Raw genomic sequence first — 24,172 nt, forward strand, 5'->3', positions numbered from 1 at the left:
AAAAGAAAAGAAAAAAGAAAAGAAAAAAAAGAAAAGAAAAGACAAGAAAAGAAAAGAAGTCACCATTCACAGCTAAGAATGAGGGAGGAGCAGAGTGATTTTTATGAAAAATGAGTTCATCACCCTCGACTTGAATAAAATCTGGAGAAGCGAACTTTAGGGACACCTGGGTGACTCAGTCTAAGCATCGACTCTTGGTTTTGGCTCAGGTCATGACCTCACAGGTTGTGAGGTCGAGCCCTGCGTCAGGCTCCCCGCTCAGTGCGGAGTCTGCTTGAGATTCTCTCTCCCTCTCTCTCCCTCTGCCCCTTCCCCACCGCCCTCTCTCTCTCTCTCTCATAAAGAAATGAATCTTTGAACTAAAAAAAGAAGTGAGCCTTATACAAAACATCGAAATACCAAATTGGCGCTAGCCATCAACCAGGAATGACGTCTCCTTGTCTGCGTCAGGCACTTCATAACCTGGTACGTTATGTTATTTACCTCAATTAACTTTCAAAGTAATAGATATTTTTTCCACTCTTTTAAAGGAACAACTTTTCAAAAATAAGAACCTCTCCTCCTCAGTTGGGTTGCACGCATCCTTGTTTTTAAGCAGAAGATACCAAATTGGATTGAACTGTCTTTATTCACTCAGGGTCCAATGAAACAAGTGTGCAAGTGCTCTGTAGACCACAGGACAATGAAGCTCTGGGCCACTCCTCCTCCTCCTCTTCCCCACACTGTGGGCTCTGAGCCACGATGGTTGGGACATTTCCTGTCTGCTTTTTACAGCTTCCCTGTGTCCTGTAGCCGTCACTTTTGCTTGCAGGAGCACCTTGCCTTCATTCTGTTTTGCTCTCTCTGTTGGCTTGTGAAATCGGATAACAACGCCTGTCAACGGGTCCCTGAGTAAGTGTCAAAACTCTAGCTCTGTGACCCTGGACAAATTATTTCACTCTCCTGTCCCTCCATCTCTTCATCTCTAAGGTAGAAATGGGAACACATTTACTTTGGGGGTGCTGTTGAAAATATTACACGGAGTGATATGTGGCAAATGCTCAGGGCAGGGCCTGGAGTATAGTAAACACACAATAATTATGAATTAATATTAAAATGATAATTTAACATTAAGAAATGAAAGCATTTTCTGATGAATAGCAGGCATGCGTTTCGGTGCTTGTATTTTGTACAATGGGAAGGTTTTTAATTTCAGTTGGTTTATTTCCAGTTTTCCTGGTGTGGTTCTATATTATAAGGTGGCTAGACGGTGAGCTCCAGAAGACTTAAATCCTGAGTCTCAGCTCTTGGGGGCTGGATTAGCCTTATTAGCTGAGAATATTTTCTTAAGTACACAAACTCCAGACCCTGCTCCCTGTGTTCCACCTTCCCTCACCCTCATATCTGCATTTCACTGAGAGGTCAGCATAGCAACAACGATATTGTCCCTCGTTTCGCACTTACCCAGCATACAGCGTGGTACTTAGTGTTTTATCTACATATTGGTTTTTGCAGCCTTACAGGTGAGGGTTATTTATTATTTTTTTAATATATATGAACTGATAAATGAACTATAAAACATGGATATCTTTGAAAACATTATACCAAATGAAAGAAAGCCAATCACAAGAGACCCCATACTGTACCAGTCCATTTATATGAAATGTCTGGAACAGGCAAATCCACAAAGACTGAATGGAAATCAGTGCCCAGGGCTGTAGATGTTGGAGGATCCTGGAGGTGCCAGCTAAGAGGTGTGGAGTTCCTTTTGACAGTAATGAAAATGTTCTAAAGTTGATTGAGGAAATGGGTGCACAGTTCTGGGAATATACAGAAAGGCACTGAATTGTACACTGGAAGCACATGAATTATATGATTTATGAATTGCATCACACTAAAGCTGTTTTTTATTATAATTCCAGAAGGAATTATAGAAATAGTTTATCACCATTTAGCAATCATCCTAGCTGCAATTGATTGGACAGGAGGTAGAACAAGATATAATCTCAGATGACCTCCCCACAAAATACTAATTATATATGCAGGGAAAATGATGACTACACAGTTGAGAGTCGTGGCAGATACCAATTTGGCCAGGTAATTAGGGTTCATGGTGGTGGGGGTGGGTGGATGCCATGTGCCACCTGCTGAGATACACGGAGAGAACACAGCACCATCCAGGGGGCGTCCCCCTGCCAAGCATTGATTCAGATTGGCCTGAATCTGGTCAAAAGAAACACTGGACAGACCCTGGCTAAGGTTATCCTACAAAATGAAAAGCATGTACTTTCAAACTGATAAAGACATGAGAAACAAGGAAAGACAGATCAAGGCAGACGCATGAGACAACAACTACATACAATGCATGTTCCTGGATGGGGTCTTGGACCGGCAACGAAGAAGGGATGTCACCAGGACAGTGGAGGAGTTTGAGTAGAGTCTGTAGATTGAAAGATATGGCGTGTCCGTGGTGATTCCCTGCCTGGGAAAGCTGTGCTGTGGTCATGCAGGAAAGGGTTGTTGTTTTGGGAGGAGGTACATACAGGAGAATTTAGGAGAGTTGGGTGTGTGGCTTGCTTTCAAATGGCTCGGAATAAAGACTAATGATAATGGCTGTATGTGTGTGTGAGAGAGACACAGAGACAGAGACAGAGAGAGGGTCAAAGAGGAAGAAGATGGAGAAGACAAGCAAGCAGTGTAATGAAAAGAAAGGTTTATTTTTTAAGACTCTAACACAGCACTAATACTTACAGCAAGGATGCTGAGTCCACCATACACCCCAGGTGCTTACTCAGTGTTGCCTGAAGCTCTTTCCAAGGTGATACTGTACCTTCAGCCCAAGGTTAGAGATAAGACTCCAGATGCAATCCTCTCCTGCCCCAAATAAAGGAAGTAATAGTGATTAGTTCACACTACTGTGTAAATGACTGATAACAGAGCCTCTCCTGAGTGTTGAGAATTTTTTTTAACATTTTTAAAAAGACTTTTATTTATTCATGAGTGACACACAGAGAGAGGCAGAGACATGGGCAGAAGGAGAAGCAGGTTCCCCATGGGGAGCCCAATGTGGAACTCGATCCCAGGACCCCGGGATCAGGACCTGAGCCAAAGGCAGATGCTCAACCACTGAGCCACCCAGGCGCCCCTGTTGGGAATTTTTTTGGAAAGGGAGATAAGAGAAATCTGAATGGAAAGAGAAGCAACTAGAAATGGAGAGAAAGTACAGAAGGAAAATCAGTGATTAGTAATGGTGGCGACAGCCTATTCAGATGCTGGTTCTCTCTCCGACTGTGGAAATCTAACACATCTGCCCAGTCCCCCCTTTTAAAAAAGTAATCACAGCTATTATTGATAGCCTGCTTGATAAGTAGCAATCACTGTGCCAAGCACTCCATACACATCATCCCAAGGGATGGGTACACTTACCACACTTGTTTCACAGATATTTAGCTGCAGGTTCAGAGAGAATTAGAAACTTGGCCAAGGTCACACAGCTAATGAGTGAGGGAACCAAGATTCTTTTTTTTTTTTTTAAGATTTATTTACTTATTTATTCATGAGACAGGCAGAGACACAGGCTGAGGGAGAAGCAGGCTCCCTGCAGGGAGCCTGATGTGGGACTTGATCCCGGAATCCCGGGATCATGCCCTAGGCTGAAGGCAGGTGCTCAACCGCTAAGCCACCCGGGCATCCTAGGAGCCAAGATTCTGAGCCAGGTCAGCTTGCTGGAGAACCCAAGTTCATTACCACTACCACAAAGCTCTGGATGTAGCCATTCTAGCAATTATTGTCGTCTGCAGTAGGGTCTGCTGATTGTCAACCATGTACTAGGATTACAGGGTATTATGCATGGTCTTGACCTGAGCTAAAATCCTAACTCCTTGCCTGGGAAGACCAGTTCAAAGGTCCCACAGGACCTCCAGGGTTCACTCCCCTCACTGTCTGCCCATCCTCCCCACACCTGTCACTGATGTTCTCTGAGTGGCTCTTCCAGTAACATCTGTAGCCTCCCACCCACCTCGTCCTTTGTTGGGAGATGTAGGTCTCTAGGGTTCTCAGGTTGGTGGGAAGGGACTGGTAACTGTGAGTGTCCTAAACTGGTTGGTTCCATGGAACTGACATAAGCTCGGGTTTAAGCTAACTCCTCCAAAGTAGTATGATCGGGATGGAACCTTCTTGGAGCAAATGGAGCCTTGGAAAACACCTCCACTACCTCCTATGTCCATTTCTGCTAATGTGACATCTATTCTCAGCCCAAGTTTCATTTGTTTGTACTTGTGTTCTTACTAAAGACTGGCTTTTTAAACCTCTGTTTTATTAGGGATTGATTAGTACTCGTTGACCTAGTATGGCATCTGCAGTGCACTTCCTAGTGGAGGATTTGTGTCTCTCCTTAACCTGGAACATCCTCACCTGAATTTGCCACCAATCTCATTCTCAACCATCTATGAGGTATGTGGTGGAGCTCTTCCATCAGTTTTTTAAGTTTCTTAACTGCTCTCACAGTTTTTATTCTGTTTATCTCTTGAAGATGCATCCCGGGTAAATCCTTCAATGCAGTTAACCATTTCTCTTCTCAGTTGCTTCCAGTGCAGAGTTTAATCCCATCTCCTGAGTTCTGTATTTTGGTGATCATATTTTTCATTCCAAGAACTTGAAACCTTTTTTTTTTTTTTTCCTATCCACCTGTACTTCCAGTCTCTGCCACTGCTTGTCTGCTAATTTCTCATCCTATGTCTCTGGGAGGCCCCAAACCATATTATTTGAAAGCCATGTTCAGATTTTGTTATTATTTTCATTTCTTTAAGAATTCATTTATCAGGGGCGCCTGGGTGGCTCAGTCTTTAAGGATCTGCCTTTAGCTCAGGTCATGATCCCGGGGGTCCCCATGTCAGGCTCCCTGCTCAATGAAGAGTCTGCTTCTCCTTCTGCCTCTCCCCCGACTTGTTCTCATCTGTGTTTCTCACTCTCTCTCTCAAAGAAATACAATCTCAAAAAAGGATTCATTTTCCCGGTTGTTAATTTACAATTTTTTTTTTTTTTTTTTTGCTTTTTCTTAGCATTCATTTTCTTCAGTTGAAATTTTAGTCTGCAGAGTCATCTTAAGTGGAGACTTCTCCTCCTTGTTTTCTGTGCTCACTCACCATCACTCACCCACTCAGCCCACAGGTCTCGGGGGCCCAGGGCCAGAGCCAAAGGCTATACGACAGTTGGGGCTCTGCAGACATGGCCAGGAGGTCCCTCTGCTTCCTCCCACCTCCCTGGGCTTAGAGTTAGCTGAAAGCACTGGCCCCAGACAGCTGTGACAACATTCTTCAAGTCTCCTGTACAGCTGGGGAAGCTCCAGCCCAGTGGTCCCCCATCACAGCTGGTACACCCTGAGTCCCTCTTCGAGCACAGGAGTTAATCTTGGAACTGCCTCCCCTATATCTGAACCCAGAGGCCAGCACACATCTGAGCACTCAGCCCTGCTTCCATGTTGGGTTCTCTCATTTCTGGTCCAAGGACATGTTACTTACCTAATATTGATTTCAATGATGTCTTTCTCTTCTTGAGTTTTTTCCCCGTTATCACTTCTGTATATTTGGAATGGCATAGAATTGAAGGGCCTTTAAAACATGAAGTTACAATGTTATATTCCTGGGACTACCATTCATTGCCATCTTTATTTTTTTTCTTATCATATTTACCAGATTCTTTTAAATCATCTTAAATCCTTTCTGTTACCAGGAGTAGTATACTTACTCTTTTTTTTTTCCTAGGGCTGCCATAACAAAGTACCACAAACTGGGTGACTTAGAACAACGAAATCTCTTCTCTCACCATTCTGGAGGCCAGAAGTCCAAGGTAAAGGTGTCCAAAGAGCCATGCTCTCTCTACAACCCAGAGAGGAGATTCTTTCCTTGTCTCTTCTCTGTTCTGGGGTTTACCAGTGTCTTAGTCAGCTCAGGCTGCTATAACAAAATGCCATAGACTGGCATGTGGCTTAAAAGCAGATATTTATTTCCCATAGTTCTGGAGCTGTGAAGTCTAAGACCAAGGTGCCAAATGATTTGGTTACTGGGTGAGGGCTCTCTTCCTGATTTGCAGATGGCCTCCTTCTTACTATGTCTGTATGTGGTACATAGAAAGAGATAGGGAGAGATATAGTCTCTCTTCCTCTTCATGTAAGGCCACTAATCCTAGCATGGGCTCCACCCTCATGACCTCACCTAAACCTAACTACCTCCCAAAGACCCTACGTCCAAAACCATCACATCAGGCAGCCCGGGTGGCTCAGCGGTTTAGTGCATCTTCAGCCCGGGGCATGGTCCTGGAGACCTGGAATTAAGTCCCACATCAGGCTCCATGCACGGGGCCTGCTTCTCCCTCTGCCTGTGTCTCTGCCTCTCTCTCTCTGTCTTTCATGAATAAATAAATAAAAATCTTTTTTAAAAAGAAAAAAAAAGAAACAAAAGCATCACATCAGAGTTGAGGGCTTCAACAGATGAATTTGGGGGACACACAAACATTCAGTCCATATCAGCTGACAATCCTTGGTGTTCTCTGGCTTGCCACTGTATAACTCCAATCTCTGCTTCCATTGGCACATGGCCTTCTTCTCCCTTCATCTTTGTTTGTCTCTCCTGCCATTACCAGGACACCAGTCACATTGGATTAGGGTCTACCCTAATTCAGTATGACTTCATCTTAATTTGATCACCTGCAAAAACTGTATTTCCAAATAAGATCACCTTCAGAGGTATTGGAGGATTAGGACTTCAACATATCTTTTGGGGGCTTGAGGGGTGTCCACAGTTCAACCCACAGTGCAAGCTTTCCTAAAAAGGGAAGTCTCACCTCTTCAAAGGCTTGGAAGCTGTTTATAAAGAAGAATTTGTAAGGAATATAGGTAGCTTCCCGGTTGATCCCATGGAAAGGCTATGCCCTTTAGTTTGTTTGTTTTCTGATTTATTTATTGACATGAAATTTACATAACGGGGATGCCTGGATGGTCCAGTGGTTGATCATCTGCCTTTGGCTCAGATCATGATCCCAGGGGCCTGAGACTGAGTCCCACATCAGGCTCCCCGAAGGGAGCCTGCTTCTCCCTCTGCCTATGTCTCTGCCTCTCTCTCTGTCTCTCATAAATAAATAATTTAAAATCTTTTTAAAAAATCTTTAAAAAATAAATAAAAAATTTAAAAATCTTTAAAAAGGGGAGAAGGCACCACACCAAGAGGCCATATAGGGCAGTGGTAAGATTGTGGAACAGGAGTAAAAAAGATGTGAATTTGAATCCTGGATCCTCCAGTTTTTCACTGGCTAATGTAAACTTAAGTCTTCTCATATGTAAATTGGGGGTGATAGTCTGCATCTCACAGGATTGCTGTGAGAACCAAGAATATCTGCCATTTACTGGAAGCCCCCTCTGCCCCAAGTGATTTGTGTACAGGAGCTCTAGTAACAGAACATCCTGCAAGTTGGTTTAAGCATCAACTTTCTTGGTGCTGTTGTCTCCCTCTGTGGAGAACATGTTGTGTCTCTGAAGAGGACAGATGTACATTTCAGGGTGCCATTTGGAAAGATGACCCCTCCAGGAAACCCAGTCACTCCTTCTCTATGTTTTGAGATTTTTCTCTGAATGCCCAGGATTCGCAATTTGATAAAGTTGATTAGGGATAACACAGGAAACACCATGTGCTGCAATAGCTGCTATAATGGAGTCAAATAAAGTATCTTTCACAGAAAACAAGAACACTAAGTAAAAGTCAACATACATTCGACATCAGAATATTTCATTTATTCTGTGCCAGACAGCAGAATAGCAAGACATATAAAAGGAAAAACAAAATAGATATAAGGAAAAATATAGACTGTAATATGCCTATAATTGATGAAACATTATCAGAAGAAAAAAAATTAGACAATTTAGCAATCATAGAGAGTAAGACAAAATTAGCACATGTAAAAAAACCAATTGGGAGAATAAGGAAACACATATTTCCCTTAATCTTATTAGAAAAAAAAAAAAGCTTTCAGAACATTCTTCCATTTAAATAAATATTTAGTCAGGCACCTGGGTGGCTCAGTCGGTTAAACATCTGTCTTGGGCTCAGGTCAAGATCCCCAGGGTCCTGGGATCGAGTTCTACATCAGGCTTCCTGCTTAGCAGGGAGTCTGCTTCTCCCTCTCCCTCCCCCCCTCTACTTGTGCTCTCTCTCTCTCTTTCTCTCATGCACTCCACTCTCTGTCTCTCAAATAAATAAATAAAATCTTAAAAAAAATAAGTAAATAGTCAATTTCAAAAGGTAGGAATTCTGTATGTCATATTTAACCTCAAAGCAATCAAATTGCAAACTGTTTTTTTAAGACTTATTTATTTATTTATTTATTTGAGAGAGAGGCGAGAGAGAGTGCATGAGAGAGAGAGAGAGAGAGAGCATGAGCAGGGGAAACAGAGAAGTAGACTCCCCACTGAGCAGGGAGCCCAAAGCTGGCATCAGTCCTAGGACTCTGGACTCATGACCTGAGCCAAAGGCAGATGCTTAACCGACTGAGCCACCCAGGAACCCAAATGACAAACTTAAAGTGTGTCAGAAATTAAAGCAATTTAAACATACTACCTGAGTAACAAAGGAACTTCTGAACACAATAACCAGATAAAAATATTGTCAGGATAAAGTACACGTAACTTACTCTAAAAGGGTTCAGAATATAGTTATTTATTTTTAAATATTTTATTTATTTATTTATTTGAGAGAGATCACAAAAAGGGGGAAAGGGGGGAGGGAAGAGAGGCAGAGAGTGGAGAAGCAGACTCCCTGCTGAGTGCAGGGCCCAATACAGAGCTGGATCCCAGGACCCTGAGATCATGACCTGTGCTGAAGGCAGATGCTTAACTGACTGAGCCACCCACGCATCCATCAAAGGCTTCAGAATATATTTAAAGAGAGAGAAAGAAGTAGACTAGTTAAGCAAGCATGGCCACATGTGAATATTGGGGAACCTGAATGAAGGATATGTAGAAGTCTATAATGCTGTGTTTGCCACTTTTTTGGAAGTGTGACTTTCTAAAAAAAAATTTTTTTAAAGATTTTTATCTATTCATGAGAGAGAGAAAGACATAGGAAAAGGGAGAAGTAGGTTCCCTGTGGAGAGCCCCATACAGGACTCAATCCCAGGACTCTAGGATCAGGCCCTGAGCCAAAGGCAGACAGACCCTCAACGACTGAGCCACCCAGGTGTCCTTGGAAGTGTGACATTTTTAAAAACCAAAGGCTAAGAAAGTAGATGACTAGAAATTAAAAAAACAAAACAAAACTGAGGAAACCAATCAAGGAAAGAAAACATAAATGAAAAACAAAACGAACGGTTTGAGAAGTATTACCTAAACATAAAAGCACTTAAATTTGATTAACCGTTGACCAGCCTTACAACAACAAAAATGTGGGTCCTGAAAGAACAGAGAGCATCCTCCAACCCCCGCACAACACCCCAAACCACCCCAAGGAAGGGATGCTTTCACTTTGGGTTCTGGGGTTCTGACCAAGGAACAGTATAAGAAACAGCAATGTGAGAAGAATGGTTTTCTGTTTTGGTAAAAATGTAGAGTTTATATTGTTCATATATCTTTGCATGGGAGTACTACGTGAAAATTTCTTTTCAATTTTAGTCTAAAGGAAAAAAAAATATTTTCTTTCAAACCTTATATGTTTAGTGAGCTACAAAAAAAAAATGATGTAAATGATGAATGCTTTCTTTTTTGCCTTCAGGGGCAACAAAACAGATCTGCCCTAGCCTCTGCCAATCCTGTGTTCTTCACCCAGTAGCTCCTGTGACCTTTGTGACCCTATGTCACTCCTCAGTTGAAACTCTAAAGTTGTCTCACTGCCCTTAGAGTAAATCACAGATGCTTCAGCATGGCTGTGCCGGTTTGCTAGGGCTACCGTAACCAAGTACCACATGTTGGATGGCTTCGAACAACTTACATTTGTTCTCTCTCGGTTCTGGAGGCTAGAAGTCTGCAATCAAGATGTCAGTAGGGTTGTCAGTAGGGTTGGTTCCTTCTGAGGGCTGTGAGGGGAAGTATGTTCCAGGCCTCTCTCCATGGTTTATAGGTGTCTCTACACATGGTGTTCTCTCTATGCACACCTCTCCATGACCAAATTCTCCCTGCTTATGAAGACACCAGTCATACTGGATTGGAGTCCACGCTAATGACCTCATTTTAATTTGATTGCCTCTGGAAACTCTATGTCCAGATAAGGCCACACTTCGAGGTACTGGGGGTTAGGACTCTAACATATCTTTTTTGGGGGGATACAATTCAAGCCATACAATAGCCCACAAATCCATGCACTGCCTGCCTCCTACCTACCTCTCCAATCTTGGATCTCCCTTTGTTTGTTGGGTTCTACTGACCTCCAGCCTCACAGATCTTTTTCTTTGTGCCTCCAGTATACCAAGTCTTCTCTACATCTTTTTGTGTGACTAACACCAACCCATCTTTCAGGGCGTGGCCAGGATGTTATTTCCCTGGGAGGTCTTTGAACAGCATCCGTCATCCATCTAGAAACAATCTCCCTGAGCATTTATCAGAGTCTGTCCCTATATGTGGTTTGACATTTGACTCCCCTTCTAGAGTTCTATTTTGTTTACCACAATAATCCAAGGACCCAGTGCATAGGTCAGAACATGCATTGAATGAATGATATGAATGAATGACAACAAATGTTAATTACATTCACCTAGAGTATATTATTATTTGTTTCTCCCTCCATTCAGAACTTCCCACTTTTTATTTCCCTTTTTATTCCCTAGGTATACTCCTCATAAGCCCCTTCAACTCCTCTTTTTGGAAGCAGGTACAAGATGAGCAGTAAATGATAAAGCCAATAAAAAGGTATTTTACTTATCAAACTGTTAGCAGAGTTTTCCCAAAGGGAGGAGTTCGGAATCCAGTGGTGGGAGAAAGGGAACTTCCACTTTTGTTTTATATACCTTCTAATTGGTTGGGTTTTCTTTTTAATAAATTATTTTCACAATTAAAAATGAGTAAAATGGGAAAGTACAGATAAACTATTCACAACTATAAAAATACATGATATTTATCAACGAAGAGAATTTTTCATTTGGAATGATGGTTTAATTAATCATTAAAAATGATTAATACCATTTAATTTGGTATTCATTTAGGGCTTTTGTTCCTACAGAGTTTTTGTTTTTTTTTTTTTTTCACATTCTTTAAAAACTAAAGAGCTATTTATCTAAAGCCCACAGAGATTGGGCATCAAAGCTGTTCCATTTCTCTCTCTCACTCGCTCTCCCCCTCCTTCCTTTCTACAAATATTTATTAAGCATGTATAAAATCCAGGTGCTGCATTGAGTGCTGCAGATACAAAGATGAGATCAGTATCCAGCCCTGAAAGTGCCTATACTTTCTCACCTTCTGAAATTACAAATGTATTGCAAGTCCACATTTTTTATACATATGGCCTAATTCCCACGTTGGAATCATTTCCGCTACAAAATGATTGCACTGTGGTTCTTTCTCCAGTTACACAGCAAATCGATTACCAAACAGAGAAGCTGCATTCTTCTGTGGCTCAAGGGGCAGTACCAGGTAGTAAAAGCCCATCACCTGGGCGAAGGAGGCCATTTTCTTTAAAGAACAGAGAGAAGTTGACTTAACTTTATACATATATCCTAAATTAATTATAGCAACCCCCTCTAAATATATATGAACTATATTTAGAACTTACATGTGTATTATGTAATTATCTATCATCTAGCTATATTTAGCTACAGAGTAGGACAGATGTAGCCAGGGACACGGATATACAGATTCCACAGCTATTTGAAACAGCCCCCTGAAATGGAACGACCCGCGGAGTTTCTTGACTTTGTCTCCCAGCCTGGCTTCTTTAGCAAAGGAACCCAGCTAGTAAGCTCACAACTCCTAACTCCTTTCCTGGGAGCCTTCATTCTCATCTGGCAGAGACCTCCGAAAAGGCAGACATGAACAATTTGCTGGGAAATACCTCCACCACCTGGACCTGTAAACCTCCAAAGGGGATGATGTTTTGCTGTCAGGGGTCATCTAGAGGGTACTTCAGTGGGCAGAGCAGCAGCAGACACATCCTTCCCCGTAGGGGTTTGAGTCTAGGGAACCAGAGTCTCCATCCAAGCAAGCCACATACCTGGCACATCCATCTCTATGAGATTATGTCTTATTCTCCCAGCCCTGGATGTTGGCCTCTTGACAGACTGATTTCCATGAGCTCTGAGTACCTCTCAGAGCCATGTGTGATTGGCTGCTTCAGTTGGCCCCAAATCCCTTTCCTTTTTTTTTTTTTTTTTTTGTAGACCTGGTAAATCTCCCTGAATCTTCTCTGTCAATGGAATCTACAAAGTCACCTCCCTTCTGTTTGGTAAAATCCAAAAACCAATGGGTCGGTATCTGATCCATCTTAAGGAACATTAGCCTCAGGAAAAACATGTGTCCAACTGCAGAGAGCTATTCTCTGGAGAAGTTCATTGTAGAGTGGGTAGGGAGAGAGCAAGGAACAGAAAGGAGGGACGTTCTCACTCACGCTCACATCCAAACAGATTTTTTAAATCGCAAGTAGCATCCATTCAGTTTCTCTAATCAGCTTCAAAGGCCTCGTAAGGCTGCCTCTACCATTGTGGGGCTGGTAATTCTGTGTCACAACTAATTACCGCCTAATAGCCGTCGTGGGTGCAAAGTCTCCAGTTTAAAAGCAAAGTTGATTTCTTCCTGCATTCAGCCCTCAGCTGCCCCTGAATGGTGGAGATTACATGAGGTAATACGGCAGTTATTTCTACCTGCTGTAGTTCATCAGCTCCATCTCCAGCTGAGCTAGCCGCTCCCTCCCCTTCGGACAAAGATTATTTGTCATTAAAATGCTCAGGCTTGCTCTGCTCTCTTTTTACAATCTGGATGTTGCCTATACTTTGAGAAAGGTTTTTGAAGAAAGATTAGCAGGATTAGGAAAGGTTCACATATGTTCAGCCTCACTCTTGGTATTCAAGACATCACAACCCTGCACCACCCAGGAAGCACAAGAAAATGGAGTGAGTGAAGGCAGAGGTGGGGGAGGGGAGAGAGGGGGTGGAGGAGAGGGAGGGGCGGCTGGGAGAGAAGCTGTGTGGTTTTCCCCCTACAATACAAAGCTGGAGTCAAATGCAAATCTGGGGATGTTTGATATTGGGGAATTCCCAGGCAGTTCGCTAGAATTTTTGTTTTTAGCACTGTTTTCCTTTTACTTCCTGTGTGATTTCTTTCTCACCTTGAGAAACTGGCCAGTATAGGGGAGAAGAGGTGTCAGAAATTCAACTCAGTATTTTGACCCTTAGGCAGGCTCTCATGCCTAAGCCAAACACAAATGCTATCCCTTGGCATTCTCTCTGTCCACTTTTTCTTGCCCTATTTGCTTTCCAGAAAGCACCAAATGATCCAAGGCCTGGGAGAAAACCCATCCCTGAGTTGGAGTATTTCACTGAGTTAAACTTCTAAATAATCCAACCCAGTCACTCATCTACTCTCGTGGCATATCACATGGAACCAAGAGGAAGTAAAAAGGGGATGGAAATGGCTAAGTAGTTTTCAAATCTTCCCAAATCTCCCCATAAAATAGAACAGCTAAAACAGCAAAGATAAAAGCCATGGACAGTATCTACCACAAAACTCGGTGATGAGGCAATCTTCCAAGCACCAGATACTAACAGGCCTAGACAAAGCATCTACAGTTGAAGATCTGTGTGGCAGCAGCATCCATGCACACCAAGAGAGAGTAGAGAAGAAGATGTAGTTTTGAAGATGCTGAGTATGGGGGGAAATCACAAAATCAGTAGGGGTTCACTGGAGGGCTCAGCAAGTCAATCTGAGTACAACAGCTGAAACAAGGAGAGGGTTCTGCAAACCCAAGACATGGTCAAGTGCAATGGGACCACAGTGCAATAAGATTTGATGGTGCTGGAGCGATTTGGGCCCCATGCACTCTCAAAGTGAATAAACTCCCTACTCATACAACGCCTTGTACTGAGAAATATCTTAGCAGAAGAATATGGAAAGGGAAGAAGAACCAGATAAATTGGCTGGGGGGAGGAGAGGAACAAAGGACGTAGCTCTCAACACGTAGCTCTCAACAGATTTTTGTTTATTTCTTGTCAGTACAACAGAAGAGAGAGCTCTAGAGCCTATAAACTAGAGAGGCTGTCCTGGCATACCCTTTGCTCCTTGAAGTACAGAAACATCAGTTTCATTTAAAAAATGAACAACAGAAAAGCACTGTGGTGAATGATGTGGGAAACAGGACAGAAGAAAAATTATTAAATTCCCTTACTCCCTACAGTCCACTGACAAGTCCTTGAAACAGGCAGAGTGACCTTCCTCTAGGGACTCAGCTGCCTTGATGATGATACTTTGCTAATGGCAAAAGGCAGTCTTAGTCCAACCACCAGGATCCTGTAAGTCTACCTGAAGATAAAAATTCCTCTGGAGGGCACCTGGGTGGCTCAGTGGTTGACTGACTATCTGTCTTTGACTCAGGTCATGATCCCAGGGTCCTAGGATCAAGTCCCACATCAGGCCCCCCATGGGGATCTTGTTTCTCCTTCTGCCTATGTCTCTGCCTCTCACTCTGTGTCTCTCATGAATAAATAAATAAATACAATCTTTAAAAAATATATTTCCTTTGGAAACTTCCCTTATCTCTATCCCCCTCATGATACATGTTAGCAAACATCCCCCAAACATATGGCCCACCAATACACATCTCAAGGGTCTCATGACTGAGGGTTTACTAAACAGTAATAAATTACCTTTCCTAACAATCACTAGTCTCCTCAGGATCCTGGAAACCTTGTTTCCAAAAAAACTGGGATGCTTACTCTGTCCCTAACCCCTCCCAACCTGAAAGTTGGGCCACTCCTCATGACCCTAGTGCAGCTCTTCCTGCCCAAAGGTCCTGTCCCCATGTTTTAATAAAGCTACCCTTTTGCACCAAAGATGTCTCAAGAATTCTTTCTTGACCGTTGGCTTCGAACCCTAACATCTTTCCCACTTCAGTGAAAACCCACAAAAAAAAGTTAACCTAAGAGAAAAAAGTTAGACTTAAGTTCCTACACACAATGAAAGCATGCTAGGAAGAAATGCTTAGAAAATATTTCAGGGATCCCTGGGTGGCGCAGTGGTTTGGCGCCTGCCTTTGGCCCAGGGCGCAATCCTGGAGACCTGGGATCGAATCCCACGTCAGGCTCCCGGTGCATGGAGCCTGCTTCTCCCTCTGCCTGTGTCTCTGCCTCTCTCTCTCTCTCTGTGTGTGTGACTATCATAAAAAAAAACCCTATAAAATTCAAGGATATGAATTAATGTGTTGTTTAGCTATGATAAAATACTACTATGGTTTTTTTTTAATAATGATTATCTATTAGAGGTATATACTGAAATGTTTACAAATAAAGGTACTTCATGTCTGAGCTCGCTGCAAAATTATTCTGGAAGAAGGGGAGCAGGTAAATGTATAGATGAAATAAGACTATCCTGCATGGATGTATGCTGAAGCTGGCTGAAGAGAACTTCATAATTCTTTGTATTATACTCTTCATTTTTATATACATGACTATTACCATAGTACAAAGTTTAGTGAACAAACAAATGATAAAGAAAACCTTAGAGCTTACCACACACCAACCAGGCAGGAATACCCATGGTTCTGTCCGGAAGGCTGTGCCATCTGTAGCGGGTTTCAACAGGTACAAATCCACTTTATAACCTGCTCCTTCAGACTTTCTTCCAGTTCAAGTTTTGCAGTGTATTCATCCCTAAATTGACCTGGAGGTGTTACTCCATCACTTACTAGAATGTAAAGTCTACAAGGGCACGGATTTTGACAACTTTATTGCTATTGTAACCCCAAGATTTATTTATTTATTTATTTTTAAAATATTTTATTTATTTATTCATGGGAGACACAGAGAGAGAGAGAGAGGCAGAGACACAGGCAGAGGGAGAAGCAGGCTCCATGCATGGAGCCTGATGTGGGACTCGATCCTGGGTCTCCAGGATCACGCCCGGGCTGAAGGTAGGTGCTAAACTGCTGAGCCATCCAGGGATCCCCCTAATCCCAAGATTTAGAACACTACCTAATACATAGTAGATCTTCAGTAAATATTTGTTGGTTAATTGAATGAATCGCCATGCCTAATTCTAGTGTGTCATTCCAGGTTCTAACTATCACATCTGTATCTTTTCTTGGACGAAGGAGGAAGGACCTAAGCTTGGGTTAACTCCTGAATTGACCTCCAAAGTGTGAGATAAATAATGTCTGACTTTGTAACCATGGAGCCTTTGGGCAGCTGCTGAGCTGCTGAAGGTGTCACAGAGTGCAAAAGGACTGAGGACTATACATGGTGATTGCTTCCACTTTGCAGGGTAGCTAATATCCAGTATTCAGCCAATAGGCATTACTTAAAATGTAGCATTATATATGTGGTAATTGATGGGAATGAATAAATGTAAATTTATATGTTATTTACTTACATTGATATTTGATTTATTTCATCCATGAGGTTATTTAAAAATTAAATGTAATCCTTCTTTTCAGTTGAGAAACTGTAAGTTGTGGTAAAAGCATGACATTTTTCAAAATAGACCCAAGTTCCAATCCTGGCCTACTCAAAGTCAACTATTCACTTATCTATTAATCATTTCAAGCTTCAATTTTCTTAACAATGAAATAGAGTTAATAATATCTCTCTACAGACTTATATTCCTCCTGACAAAAAAGATCTTACCAACATCTTAGAAAATTGAATCCAATAATATATAAAAAAGATAACACATCATAACCAAGTGAGGAATATTCCAGGAATACAAGATTAGTTTCACTTTTGAAAAGAAAGTGGTGTAATTCTCCATGTTAACAGATTAAAAAGAAAAAAGAAAAACTTGATTATTTTAAGAGATGCAGAAAAGGCATTTGAAAAAATACAACATACATTCTTGGTGGAAACTCTCAGCACATAGAAGAATAGAAGATAAGTGTCTCCAATGATAAATGGAATTTACAAAAAAATAGAGCTAAACATATATTTAATGGTGAGAGAATAAATACTTTCTCTCTAAAATCAGGAAACAGGCAAGGATGTCTATTTTCACCACTCTTTTTTTTAAATTTTTTTTAAATTTTATTTATTTATGATAGTCACAGAGAGAGAGAGAGAGGCAGAGACACAGGCAGAGGGAGAAGCAGGCTCCATGCACCGGGAGCCCGACGTGGGATTCGATCCCAGGTCTCCAGGATCAGGCCCTGGGCCAAAGGCAGGCGCCAAACCGCTGCGCCACCCAGGGATCCCCCTATTTTCACCACTCTTATTTAACGTAAGAATCTCTGGGAGATTTTGCCCAGAATATTAAGGCAAGAAAAAGAAGTAAAAAGCATTCATACTAGAAAGAAAAAAATCATGTTCTTACGGATGACATGATCATCTACAAAGAACATCCTAAGAAATCTACAAAAGGCTACTAGAATTAACAAGTGAATTTGGCAAGTTTATAATATGTAAGGTCAGTGTGCAAAAATCTACTTCATTTCTATGTATTAGCAACAAATAATTGGAAATTAAAAGAAGAATACCATCTACAATATCATCAAAAAAAGTAAATGTTTGGGGATATATATGACAAAATATGTGTAAGACCTGTACACTGAAAACTACAAAAATTGCTGAGAGAAATTAAAGAAGTCTAAAATAAGTGGAGATATACCATATTCATGGATCAGAAGACTTAAGATTGTTAAGATATAAATTCTCCCAAATTGATCTATAGATTCCACACAATCCTAATCAAAATCTTAGCCGTTTCTTAAAAATAAAAATTAACAAGCTGATTTCACGCCCTCCCCCTTTCTCTCTTTCTCTCTCTCTCTCCCCCCACCTCTCACTTTGAGCTTCCTGACCACCAAAGTACAAAGGAAATTTGTGATAATTTACATACTGGTCGTTACCCGGAGGCAAACAGACCAACTCATCAAGGGAAGTAAGTTTTCCTCATGTAAAAAAATTTTTTATCTAATTAGAGATTATCTTTCAAAGGTAGCTCTGACATCTAATTTAGTGGCATCTCTTTAACAATGACCTTGTTAAATATTGGATGGATGGGTGGATGGATAGACACAGAATGAAACCCTTCTACATTATATGACTCCTTACAAAAATTCCTGTTTCAGGAGGAAGCTATAGACTCTTTCCAGAAAAATGGTTTTATATGCATAAGTTTATATATAATTTAAGAGGCTTCAAAGAATCCCTGAAACTCATTTACAGACGACCTTAGGGGCTAATGAGTCTCCATTGAACATGTGGCTTTTCATCTATACTATAGGAGGCAAGATAGCATAGCAGTTAAGATACAATCTGAGGCAGCAGATGTACCTGTTTGAATCCATTTAATTGACTGTCATGAAAAATAAAAGTACATAATCTTTATGAGCTTCAGTTTCTACATCTGTAAAATGTGGAATAAAATCCTATCTCATAAACCTGTTGGAAAAATTAAATAGCATCCCATATTTCTAGCACATGGCATAGTACTGGGAACATACAAGCACACTAATAAAAATTAATACGAAAAGTAACTGCCATTTATTGAGTACCTCTACCTGCCAGCTTGTTTATTCCATTTAATTTTTGTCTGAACCCTGTCGATTTGATTACATCTTTACTCCAGGTTTGGGGTTTTTTTAAAGACTTACTTGCTTTTTTGAGGTGGGGTCAGAGAGAGACAGCGTGCACGCAGGAAGGAGGGGCAAAGGGAGAAGGAGAATCTCGAGGGGACCCCATGCTGAGCACGGAGCCTGACATGGGACTCAGTCTCACAAACCTGAGATAATGACCTGGGCCAAAATCAAGGGTTGGACGCTTAACCGACTGAGCCTCCCAGATGCCACTTTCCTCCAGTCCTATAAATAAAGCTGAATCAGAGAGATTCACAAACTTGCCCAAGTTCACAGTGTTAGTAAGTCACAGAAGCAGAACATTAGCTTTCCCAGGAACCGGGATGATGCCAGGTCACGTATATTTCTCAAGCCCACTCCTTCCACTTGTCTTCTCCTGACTCACACCCTGATCCCACAAAGGGCAGGAAAGAAGAGGAGCATCACATGGACCAGAAAATTTTAATACCAATTGTCAGACCTCTAGCTACTGACTTACAACCAGGGAGTGGCTAACATATTGAGAGAAGCCACGTCATCTCAACTCATCTCATGTCCTTGTCAACCGTCATTGCCTTAGTGGAAAGGCTGCCAGTCTGGCTGAACACAGGGAAAGCTGCAGGTACTTCCTTTTCTTTTTTTAAGATTTTATTTTATTTATTTATTCATGAGAGGCACACACACACACACACACACAGAGGCTAAGACACAGGCAGAGGGAGAAGCAGGCCCCATGCAGGGAACCTGACGTGGGACTCGATCCCGGGTCTCCAGGATCAGGCCCTGGGCTGAAGGTGGCGCTAAATCGCTGACCCACCTGGGCTGCCCCTGCAGTTACTTTCTGCCCCAAAATAATTTGAACTTTTTAAATACCCATATGCCACAAGGCAATTCGCAGTTGCATCTTGTAGCCTGCCCAGCATCTATTTCTTCTAGTTGCCTGTACCTCCTTTTTCTTCCGAGTATATTACCTTTTCCTGCACAGACCATGTGCTCTGGAGAAAGTGGGCCTGGCTCTCAGCTTCAAGAGCAAGCCCTGGCCGGTGAATTCAAACAGCATATCCCATCCTCTTGGCCACTGTGAATGGCTCATGAAACATAACCTAAATTGAGCTCATGGGAGACTGGGAGCAGTTTACTAGGAACCCAGGAGGAAAAGTGTTCTTGCTCTTCCCATAAAACTACCAGGAGAAACATTCTTTCTTGTTGCTCACTATGAATAAAGAAGCTATTGGTGGCCATTTTACAACCCAACAGAAGGCAGCCCTAACAGGAAGCAGGCAGCCTCAGTGGAAGACAGAGATGAAATAGAAAGAAACAGGGTCTTTCCTGTAATTGAGCCACAGGATCAAGCCTAACCTGAAGTTCACTCCTCCTCTGGGTTTTGACTTTTCTCAGCTAATAAATTCTCCTTACTTTTTTTTTTAATTGTGGTTAAAAGCCATATATCATGAAGTTTACCATCTTGACTATTTTGTAGTGTTAAGCATATCTACACTGTTGTGAAAGAGATCTCCAGAACTTTTCATCTTGCACAATTGAAACTCTATAGCCATTAAACAATTCTCCTTTTTTCTCTCTCTCCAGCCCCTGGTAACCACCATTCTACTTTCTATTTCTATGAATTTGACTACTTTAGATATCTTTAGATATATCAGTGGATTCAGAAAGTATGTGTCTTTTCATAACTAGCTTATTTCACTTAACATAATCTCCTAAAAGTTCATACATGTTTATCCTATGACAGGATTTCATACTTTTTTTTAAAGATTTTATTTATTTATTCATGAGAGACAGAGAGAGAGAGAGAGAGAGATAGGCAGAGGGAGAAGTAGGCTCCCCTCAGGGAGCCCAATGTGGGCCTCGATCCCTGAACTCCAGGATCACGCCCTGATCATGAAAGCAGAGCTTAACCACTGAGCATCCAGGCATCCCTCATCCCTTTTTAAGGCTGAATTGTGTGCCATTGGATGTATGTACCAATCCATTCAGCCACTGATGGACCTTTGGGTTGCTTCCACCTCTTGCCTATTATGAGTACTGCCATTGTGAACATAGGAGTACAAATATCTTTTTCAAGACCCTACTAATAATTCTTTAGGGTGTATACCCAGAAGTAGGATTGCTGGATCATATGGTAGTTCTGTTCTCAATTTTTTGAAGAACTGCCATACTGTTTTCCATAGCAGTTGTACCATTTTACATTCCTACCAAGAGTGCGCGAGTGTTCCAACTTCTCCACATCCTCACCAACGCTCGCTGTTTATTTTTTTTTTTTATAGCAGCCATCCTACTGGGTGTGAGGTGATACCTCATTGTGGTTTTGATTTCCATTTCTCTGATGATTAATGATGTTGAGCATCTTTTCATATGCTTGACATTTGAGATCAACTTTGAAGAAATGTCGACTCAAGTCCCTCGCCCATTTTTTAATTGAGTGTCCTTTATTTTTTAAACTAGTCTAAATTGGGTTTTCTGTCCCTGGTTGCTAAAGCATTCCAAATTGTGTTAGTTTTAATGTTTTCTATGGCAAGTAACAGAATCTCCCACTTGAGTAGTTCCTGGTGAAAAAAGTCTATGTGTGATTTTTAAACCTTGACTGTAGACAGTTACACAAGATTTATACAGCAGGCCCCATGGAAGGAGAAAGCTATCCTCTCTGTACCAGACATGGTGACAGCTGGGGTCCTGCAGTCTCTGACGGGGGTCATGCATCTGCATCCCCACCCTGGTGCCTTTGCTCCTCGGCTTCTAGGGCGGGCTCTCCAGCCTCCTTTGCTGAGACCTCCTTATGGCCGGGGAGGGGAAACCCTGAAGATATTAACCTCACTCTGACTCAGTCCCCAGTACTTCTCCAATCTTAGATCTTCCTCTTTGTCCTTCAGCCCCCACCTCAGGGTCCATAAAACTTTTGGAGCCTTTTGTTCTAGGCTTCCTAAACAGTGATAGAACCTCATATCTGCAAGATCCACCTGTCAGGCTCACTGTCCATGGGAAACATAAAACAGGGTCAGCCAGTGCTTCCTCTGGTTTAGACTCTTGCTTGTACTGTCTCATACCCTTGCAGTAAGTGGTTAAAGGCTTAACTCTTTCATTTTTGGCTTGTTGCTTTAATTGACTACTCTGACACCTGACAGCTCTCAGCTCAGCTGAACTTTTGACACCCATCAGTGACTCATGCAGCAAGAGGATAGATTTGGTCCCATGACATGAAGTCCTTAGGCAGAGTGGGCTCCACGTTGGGTACATCAGTGCTCTGTTTCTCTTTCTCAGGTTTTCTGTGGATTCAGCCCTCTGCCATGAGCTGGCTTCATCCTTAGGCTGTTAGCAGGATAGCTGGTACAGTTCCAGACCCCAGAACATCCTGCTGAAGACCAGGAGCTGCCTCGTAGAGTTGGATCTTTTTAAGGATCAAGAAATCTACTTCAGTGGTTCCTTCCTGACCATTGGCCATATGTGGACCGCATGAATAACATCAACATGCAGGGAAGAAATGGGGTCATCATGATTGGCTTACATGATTCAGAATTTACTCCCAGCAGAATATCAGGTCTCCTTCCTTAAGGGATGGATACCTGAACAAAACTGAGCCTCAGTTAGCAGGGAGGACAGAAGGAGTGGGGTTAGGGGAACCAACCAACAGCATCTGTCACACTGACCCCGTAGCACCTACAGTGTCTGCACGGCACATGTGTATTGAGCACACTCTTCTGTCACGTGAACAGAAAGCCATGCTGACACATGGTGAAAATCACACCTCTAAAACAAGCAGACACACCCCACGACTCAAGTGAAAGGCACCTGAGGCTTAGAAAATGCCATCTTCTCCTTGGCATGTGTGATGTGCTTAGCCACAATCAATAATCATTATACAGGCAGCATGAAATATCCCTGATCCTCCTCATGTACCACGAGAGTGACTAGTTCCCCTTAGGTGCGGTGACATCAAGTTGTGCAGGATTTATTGTATTTTTTCTTCTGGATCTATTTTTGTTTGTTTGCTATTATTTATTTATTCATGAGAGACACACACAGAGAGAGAGGCAGAGACACAGGCAGAGGGAGAAGCAGGCGCCCTGTGGGGAGCCTGATGTGGGATTCGATCCCGGGGCCCCAAGCTGAAGGCAGACGTCCAACCGCTGAGCTACCCAGGTGTCCTTCTGGATCTATTTTTGTATGATTATAGAAGGACATCAATGCTTCCACTACGGTAGTTTCCAACACCATGCTTTAGATTCTCAAAATATTAGTAGGTATATGACTTGTGGACACCTAAATTTGGGAAATGCTGGGTTAAACGGAGTGAAATGGGCAGCTTTATTGCAGGACTTCTCAGAGCCTTTAGTCAATTTGCTGCTACTGGGTGTTAGGAATCTCTAAGAAGGGAATGGGGAAAGCAATACTTCCCACTGTGTTTCTTAGGAGGTGCCTTGCGTGCGGCGGATGTTCTGTAAAACAAGCTAGAGAGACATCTTTAACAGGCTCTCTGAGCCCATGGCACCTAGCAATTGTGTCTTCAGGAAACCCCAGCAGGGAGCAGAAGTGCCGGTGAGAGGTCAGCTCCCTACGCATCCGAGGGATGGGGATACAGGTGAGTGGCCTGAGGCCCTGCCAGGTGAAGGCCCGTGCCAGGTGTAGGCCAGCTGCACTTCCCAAGTATCAGTGGAATGCCCCTACCAGAGCTCCTCCCAGAAAGAATTCTGTAGTGCTGGAGGGAGCCCTTTGAGAAATCACTTGCACCCTGAGTGAGAACCAGAGTACCTTTAAATGTTGGAAAAATGGAGTTCCAGTCAGGACCAGGCCAGTGAACTGAATAGCCTTCACCATATGAGATTTGTGGTCACCACCATCATCTTCATCATTTGTCATCACCAACGATGAACTGAGTGCTCATTGTGGCCACATCCACGGCCTTGTGCAAACTTGATGACTCTAGGAAGTAGGTGGCCCTGCTGGCAATTGAGCCCAGGGGGGTCTAGCTCTGAGCCTCACAATTAACCCCCATGTTCTACCCCAGTGTTTATGCCACCACTGGCCTGCTTGAGACCATGGAGGGGGGGACAGGTGGCACCAGCTGTCCCCCTTCCTCTGCTTCCCTCACAGGCTCAGAGCAGCCTCTCTTAGAGACAGAGGGATGACCTGGTGCCCGAGTCTCTGTCTGACACTGCCCCAGGCAGGGTTTACGAAGGTGGGAATGGTGGTGATACGGTGAGATCTCCCTGTCTGTGCACTTCCTCACTCCCTGTCTGTGCACTTCCTCACGGCACTCTGGTTCCACACCTGGGAGAGGGCAGTGGTGCCTCAGATGTGTACTTCCTGATGATGCCACACCCCAGTGTATTGTTACAACCCCCTCAAGTACAAGGGCATGCCCGATGGTGAGCCTCTGCATCCTGTAAGAGAAGAACTCACCAGCTGCATGAAGTAACTCTCTCTATACTATATTGTGTTAATCCTAACTACCACCCATC

At 42.6% G+C, this 24,172-nt stretch overlaps 1 long non-coding RNA gene across 1 annotated transcript; it reads left to right on the forward strand.

Annotated features, from left to right (window-relative positions):
- The first annotated feature begins 560 nt into the window (after positions 1 to 560).
- On the forward strand, positions 561 to 10,866 carry LOC144301646 (uncharacterized). Its single transcript, XR_013368386.1, has 4 exons — positions 561 to 891; positions 4,301 to 4,431; positions 5,742 to 5,826; positions 10,783 to 10,866. It is a non-coding gene; the product is annotated as an uncharacterized LOC144301646 (long non-coding RNA).
- The last annotated feature ends 13,306 nt before the right edge of the window (positions 10,867 to 24,172 follow it).

Source organism: Canis aureus, chromosome 30, assembly GCF_053574225.1.
Source record: "Canis aureus isolate CA01 chromosome 30, VMU_Caureus_v.1.0, whole genome shotgun sequence".
Lineage (NCBI taxonomy): Eukaryota > Metazoa > Chordata > Mammalia > Carnivora > Canidae > Canis > Canis aureus.